The sequence below is a fragment of the Microtus pennsylvanicus genome, chromosome 21, assembly GCF_037038515.1.
Source record: "Microtus pennsylvanicus isolate mMicPen1 chromosome 21, mMicPen1.hap1, whole genome shotgun sequence".
NCBI classification, from domain to species: domain Eukaryota; kingdom Metazoa; phylum Chordata; class Mammalia; order Rodentia; family Cricetidae; genus Microtus; species Microtus pennsylvanicus.
Genome location: NC_134599.1, coordinates 24,251,500 through 24,259,932, shown reverse-complemented (window position 1 = coordinate 24,259,932; position 8,433 = coordinate 24,251,500).

The window sequence follows — 8,433 nt, the reverse complement described above, 5'->3', positions numbered from 1 at the left end:
ATACACATGCACACACATGCATGAATGCACACACACACACACAAACACACATTCACATACACATGCATGCATGCAAGCATGTGGGCACACACAATCAATACAATGCAATTAAAACAAAAGTCTTCAGACATCACCAAGTCCATCTGGGGAACAACGTCATCCTTGGTATCATGATGAAAACAAGAGGAACATAGTTGTTAAGTGTTGCTTTTGTTTAAGGGAAATGCACATAGAATGTTGACTCTTCTCTGAGCCAAGGGTAGTTCAGAATGCTCTGGTTTCTTGGACTGTGGTTCTTCTCTCTAAACTTTGTCCTTCTGATTGCCTTAGATCAGAGGAGAAACTTATGGTAAAGGGAAATTACCCTTAGTGGGGAATACAAACAACACTGCCATACCCTAACCACAGAAAATTAATGCAGAATAAATTTTGTGTCTATATTTCATGTATATATTTCAGTTAGAAGACAAAGGAAAAGGAGTTCTCTGTATGGTTATGAAATGACCATATGATAGTAATGACACCCAGTCTTTATGACTGAGCTTGAGTTGTGATGGTCGGATATAATGTCTGTGCTTTTATAGAACCAAGGTAGGCCGTAATTAAAGTTATTAGGATTTTAAAAACATAATTGGCAGGTTTCACTCCTAGAATTTGCCCCTCAGTTTAATATGTTGGCAAATCGATAGTGAAAATCAATGATTTAACCTTCTTTTAACTGTCACTGTCACGTAAACTTATGAGAACCATAGATAACTTACTTCCTGGGAAAGGACAGTGGCATACTTGACTCTGGACAGCATCATCTTTTCTTTTCATTTAATTGCAAACCACTTTAATTGACATTTGATAATTTTTTGAGATAGTACTTTATCTTTTGTTTCATATGTTTCCTGACAATAAGTTCTTTGTAAAAATAAACAAAAAAGCAAAATTATGTCAAACTATCTAAGATTAATAATTAATAATACAGGAGAAAGAGTCAAAATTTGGATTCAGAATCTCCCATGCTTTCCCATTCCCATAAATTCCCTGCAGTGTAGACCCTGACAGCCTGAGTAGTCTTGACAACTGTCTCTGAGTTCCAACCTCGTGAAATAGGAAGCACTAAAATGAGACACATCTGTGCTGCTATTTCAAGCCTTCTGCGATCTTGAAGGGGAACCTCTGTTTATGGAATTGCACTTCAACTGAAGGAAATGGTAAGTTTTCCATCATCCTAAGAAAACCTGTAAGGCAGCAGACTGAGCTATGCATCTGTATTTCACCATGTAAATGGCCATTTCTTCCCTATACAAATCTTATCAGAGCAATGGCAGTCAAGGTCCTCTCCATATTCAATCCTGAAAGAAATCTATAAAATTATATTCAATTGGTTAGCAGTCTGTGTCTGAGCTTTAAAAGACTCACATTTCTCTCCTGTGTTCAGAGAAGGAGGTTTTAAAAATAAATATGATATAGGAAGCACTTGATCTGTATATGACTTCTAAAATGTGGTCTAAACTGATTAATATGTTCAATTTATTAAAATGCAACTCAAAACTTACTCTCTAGATTTGTTTGATTGCAAGTAGTTATTTTTTTCTCCCTCAGAAATACCAATATATCTCTTCCTATCACAGGAATGAATTTCAGGTGGGTAGGATTGAGATTATAGATTTATCACAAATGAAATAAATTTAATACAGAATTTGCATTGTAAAAAGGTATATATCAATGAAACATTACTCACGTTGTTCAAATAATTATTGATTAGTATATATTTATTCCAAGAGTATTGTAATAATTTAGAACATTTATGCCAGCATTTATTCATTCAATTATAAGTAAAATGAATCCAATTTCTTTAGGATTTCATTTCAAGTTTAAGGTCAGCTTAATATGGCTTAAGTACATTTTCATTTTTTAACTAAAAACACAAAGTATCTTTTGTTAGTAGTAATGGACTGGATGAAAATAAGATAAAGTGATAGAACCAAGAAGATCAAGAATTAGAGGAAGCCGAGTAAAAGCTAAAGCTTACTTCTAAAACTGGAAAGCTTGAGAGTTAAAAGAGAGCTGGCAGCTCCTCCAGGGGACCTGAGCTCACTTACCAGCATCCACTGGTGGCTCACAGCCTCCTGTATCTCCAATTCAAGGGAGTCAGATGCTCTTTCTGGCCTCTGCTGACACGTGTACACACATCTGCACACAAAAACACACACAAATATAAAATAAGCATTTTAAAATAAAGAGTACATGAGTGGCTGAGTGAAAGAAGATAGTAATAATTAAGATAATAATTTGACCTTGGGATTTATTCATTTCTTCCATGTGCCTATGGGAAGAAAGAACATTTTTGTTTACAGATCTACCTATCTCTTCCTCCTTCGTTTCATCTTCTTAATCCACTTTTGGAGGACATCAAGTTTGTCAAGGACCATGGTGAGATGAAAGAAAGTGAAAATTTGATATTTTAAGTACCCAGGCTTTCCTACACTGAGATCCATTTAGAACTGTTAAGTTGAGTATTTTGAGTTCCTGGAATTTCAAACTTGATCAGTTGAAGATGAATTAAATATTTTGAATATTCTTGGTCTTACCAGCCAAGAGGGATCAATCTGTGTGTCTGTCTATCTATCTATCTTTAGAATTTATTTATTTGACACTTAATTTAGCTAACCATTATGTTTGTCACTTTATTATGAAGCTGATAATGTCTGTATTTCTGTGAGCTGGTTTTGATGGGCATTGTATTGAATCTGTCGATTGCTTTTGATAATATTGCCATTTTTACTATGTTAATGTACCTACCTAAGAGCATGGGAGATCTTTCCATTTCCTGGTATCTTCTTCAATTTCTTTCTTCAAAGATTTAAAGTTCTTGTCATACGGATCTTACGCTTGGTTTTTTTTAGAGTTACTCCAAGATATTTGTGGCTATTGTGAAGGGTGATGTTTTTCTGATATCTTTCTTAACCCATTTACAAACTGAAGAAAATAATACAGAGAATGAATAAGACAAAGAGTTGGTTCTTCAATAAAATCAACAAAATAGACAAACCTTTATTCAAACTAACTAAAAGACAGAGAAAGGATATCCAAATTAACAAAATTAGAAATGAAAAGTGGACATAACAACAGAAATAGAGGAAATCCAGAGAATAATTAGGTCATATATCAAAAAAATGTACTCCACAAAATAAGAAAACTTCAAGGAAATGGACAACTTTCTGACTAAATATCACTTACCAAAATTAAATCAAGACCAGATAAGCAACTTAAATAGACCTATAACTGCTAAAGAAATAGAAAGAGTCATCAAAAGTCTTACCAACCAAAAAAAAAAGCCCAGGACTAGATGGTTTCAGCTCAGAATTCTACAAGATTTTCAAAGAAGAACTAATACCAATACTCCTCAAATTCTTCCACACAATAGAAACAGAAGGAACATTTGCAAATGCTTTTTATGAGGCTACAATTGCCCTGATACCCAAACCACATAAAGACATTACTAAGAAAGAGAATTATAGATCAGCCTCACTCATAAATATTGATGCAAACATACTCAATAAAATACTGGATATTTTAGGAATTAGTAATGAAGATAATTAATTATTAAGAAAATTCTATCTTCTCTAGCTAATTCATTACCTCTTTATTCCACTTATTCCTTCCTGTTCTCCCTTCTTTTCCTTTTCTTTCTTTCATGCCTTAATTTTTTATTTTTATCAAATATGTATTTCCAGTGTCATTTTCTGCTTTATTTATATATGAAAGGAAAGTATATACATAAGATATACCATTAAATTATTTTATATAAATTTATATACATTACACATACTTATATTTCATAGTAAAAATTATTACTACAACCTAGTTCATCAATAAATTTTATTGTGTTTATGTGTGCACCCATAGGTTTGTGTGTTCATAGGTGTTTGCTCAGGCAGACTGGTCATCTATATCAACCTTCCACCACTCAAATATCAGAGAATTTCATAGAAAGGGGGATGGGAAGAATTTAAGAGCCAGATGTCAGACAAGTGTTGAGAAGTGCTCATTTCTGGACTTGACTCGACCATTGCACACAGCAATTTACAGCATCTGTGCTTACCTGCAGAAGATCCTCAAGAGGTCAAGACACTTCAAAATTCAGCATTGATGGGGAAGAGGTCCATGGAACATCACTCTGATTGGAGGAGCTATTGGCAGTGACCGTTACAGAGGAATAGAAAGTTGCTCACCTTTGGGGACGTGGGCAAGGTAGATGGTTGGTGCCCCACTGGATGACAGCACACCCTGCACATGTGCAAAGTACTAATTTAACTTAGGTGTTACTAATAATAACAAAAAAGAGGGCATGAATTTGAGTGGAAGATGAGTGAGGGGTACCGAGGGGAAGTTTGAGGGAGGTAGTGATGCATATAGACATGATCAAGTTACATTGTATAAATGCATGAAACCTTGAAAAATAAAAGATACTATTATAAAAATACACTTTTGGAGACAATTCTCTTAGTAATTTTAAATTTACAATATGAAATTCTATAACTATAATTGCCATACTACAAATAACCATTTTAAAGATTTTTACAGATATAAATACAGGATTTACCCAGGGAAGAAAATTCTTACTAAAATTTGCTCATGCTCTGTAAAACACTCTGCTATTAATCTACAACATGCTGGAAGAAAAGGTCATGGAAACCCAGGAGTGTGGTACACACAACACAGAATCACCTTCAAATGCTAGGCAGTAATGGCTTTGGAGAGGAAGATAAGTTCTTCCACGTTAAAATATAAAATGAAGCTCTGGTGTTCTACTAAGTTATATAAGGACATGGGCTACAAATGTAGAAAAATCACAGAATTAAGAGTCAAGAGCCTTTGCTGTGCTTCACTGGACAAGTCACTTCAATATTTGTCCTCTGCTATCCCAAGTGCAGAAGGCAAATGTGAAGTTCTAGCTTCTACCATGCCATGCATCTCTGACATCACTGTTATCTATGATACCTGTCACCTCTGTTCCACAAGAACAAGACCATAAAGGTCATGTGTTGCCTTGAGTGGGGCAACTTTCTGGAATTATTTCTTTCTCTCCTTCTTTACCAAAAGTTATCAGTTTTCTTATTTGAGTATCTATAATAGATCATGAACTATTGATGAATCTAGCTCTAACTTGATATCTAGGAGCCTGGAGAAGGCTTTTTTCCTTTTTACTCATTCTCTTAGCAAAGCAGAAGGCATGCCTTAGGGCTCAGCATCCTCCAAGTTTTCTTAAAACCGATGAGGCTTTCTAGGATGCACGTGTCATCCCTCACAATCTTCTCTAACGAACACAATGAGCATTGATCAACCTCTTAAGAGTCTTAGATTGGATCAGGCTGCTAATCATTTGCTTTGTGATTCAGAATATATAATTTAATCTGATTGTACTCAGTTTCTCTGTGTGAATAGTATTAGAATGGTTTCAAATATTATTCTGAGCCAGTACAGTTGAAATGTCAGTGGAAAGGAATGGCCATAATTTTCATTAGAAATACTACATTTGTATCTTTATGGCATCATTACCTCACTTTACTTCTGGATTCACCTTGCAATGAGGGTTGATTTGCTGAAGTGAAAACACTTTTCACTCAGTGAGTTGTTTCTGGAGCTCTGAGAAAGTGCATAGCAGTTACTAGCCCCTTGGTATGTGTTGTTTGAACACACGGACATAAGAAAACAACATCTCACAATGGAACCCCTCAACTATGCTTACAGTAACCATCCAAAACACTTTGCAGGGCTTAAGACTAGAAACTTTTAATTGGAAGCTATATATATATATATATATATATATATATATATATATATATATATTAGCTGATAGTCTGAGATATTCAGTTGGTTTTGCACATAAACCAATAATTTGATATTAGAAGAGAATTTTCAATAAATGAATTGTGTCCATTAAAAATTGAGATTTACCTTCAAAAGAAAATAACATTTTCAAAAGAAAATCGAACACATTAAGTATTTAGGTGAGTTAATAGAAATTTCTGTCTAGATATTGTGCTATGCTATACTTTGAAGTGATATTGTAAGGAAGAAAAGACATCACTGAATTAAAAACCATTTCAAATACCAGTTAATTATCTACAACAATTTAATCCATTCCTGTTCTTGTTTCCCAAGTATGTGTACAAGCTTCGTGGTACTAATGAGTAAGTGCTGATTTTTAACATGGAGGAACATCATAGTGTAGGCATAACCCAGAAGCTAGGAGAATAAGAGATAAGAGAGGAAGTGAAACAGAAAAGGTGGTCTTGATCTGATAGGTATTATCTTTGCTCTTCTGCAAGTTCTATAAATTAGAAAAATAAACATGAGAAAAATAGGGCTTGGAGATGATCCGTGGAAGTGTGCTTTGAATGGAGAGAAAATAATTTACCCTTTACCTTTAAAACCCTCAGAATTATTAGTGATATAGTATTCTTCACACACACACACACACACACACACATATATATATATAAAAGCATTAATAATTAATTAAATAAGTACCCACATATACATTTATTGAGATTTAAATACTGAGTGTGAAGGATACACTTGCCTTTAAAATATAAGCTATGTATCTGTGGAAGAAGGAAGAAGGTAAGGAAGATAAAACTACATTTTGGAGTTGGTGATAAATGGACAGTCTTTGTATTAGACTTGAAGAAGGAACCAGAAGGAAGCTGTACATTAAAAGGTGACAATAAAAAACATTGCTATGCATTACAGAATTCCCTCTCCCAGAAGCAATCAATTGCAGAAAGCTCCTTGGTTAGTGGTGAGATGTCATGTCCACCTCCCCTCTTCACGCTGGTATTAACTCTGACTTTAACCTACACGGGGCTTGTTTATGCTCACAATCGCTGTGACTTCATATGTGTAATTGCCTTGTTGTGATTGGGGAAAACATTTTCATTGTATAAGTAAATTACTTGCATTACTAACTGACAAATGTTTAGTATAACTTACATTTGAAATTCAATATCATGGGACCTTTGAAGGAAAAACATGTTAAAGAAATATCTTGTCTACAATAGTCAAAGCCATGGTGTTTATGTCCTTTGTCCTTTAAGGATAGTAGAACTAGAAGACACATAGGGAAGTTTAGGTTTAGACAACACTTATGAGCATTAAGAATGCAAACTTAATATTCAGTGAAAGCATTCCAGATTCCTGGACTTCATTGAGAAGAAGCATTGCCTTCCCCAGCCCACAACTCTCTGGTGAAAACCTCTTCATGAAGAATAAGTGTTAACCAACAAGAAAAGGTTTCCTTTTCCCAGGAAAATTCAAGTAGGAAGATGTTTGTGAACTAAACCCTGAAAGTGACTCATCTCAGCTCCCCACAACACTTATTGAGGTTACCACAGCCCTGAACAGCACCAAAGAAAGTCAGATTCAGAAATCGAAGGTGCTTTATAAACTTATATACATGCATAATGAAGCCTGAATCATTGTAGTGGGATTCCAAATCTGCTGGTGATTCTCTGATCACTTTCAACATGAGAATAGCAGCCAAGTGCTTACTATGCAAGCATGCATGCAGATCCCCAGTCACTTTGTAGAAAGTAACTCAGAATGTATGCCACCAAGCATAACAACGTGAATTGATCCCCAGGACCCACATGGTAAAAGAAAAAACTGTCTCATGCAAATTGTCTTCTGACTCCACATGGGTTCTAGGGTACATGCACACACACACACACACACACACACACACACACACACACACACATACACACACACACACACACACACACACACATAATAAAATGAAAAAGCTGAGGAACAATTGAGGAAGACAGCAAACACAGGCACAGATACATGCATCTATACCCATGTACATAGACATACATATCTACCATAAGCCCATAAAATCAATAAATGGAAAGATGGATGAAGTCCTGTTGTATATGCCAGGAAAAGGTAGACTTAACAGCAAAACACATAAGAAGCATTTTCTTTCCAGATGTGAGCTGACACTAAACCAAAACTGAACATGGATCCACAAGTTTAAAAGAAACAAAAATTCTATAATGAATTGATGCCTCTCTTGTCTAATAAAGATACTGCTTACCTCCTTGGTACCAGGTCTGGCCAGTGACTTCCATTGGAGCAGGCCTGGGCCAGTGACCTCTGTGGTACCAGGTCCAAACCAGTGACCGCATGGGACCAGGCCCAAGCTAGTGACCTCCACAGAACAGGCCTGAGCCAAAGACCTTTGCCAGAGCAGGTTTTAGGGATGAATCTTCATTGGAGCAGGTCCTAGTTACCTCTGTGGGACTTGTCTGAGCCAGTGACTTCCATGGGAGCAGGCCTGAGTCAACAACCTCCTCCCCTGGAACAGGTCCAAGGGAGCAACCTCCAAGACAGCAGGCCTGAGCCAGTGGACTCTGTGAGGTCAGGCCAGAG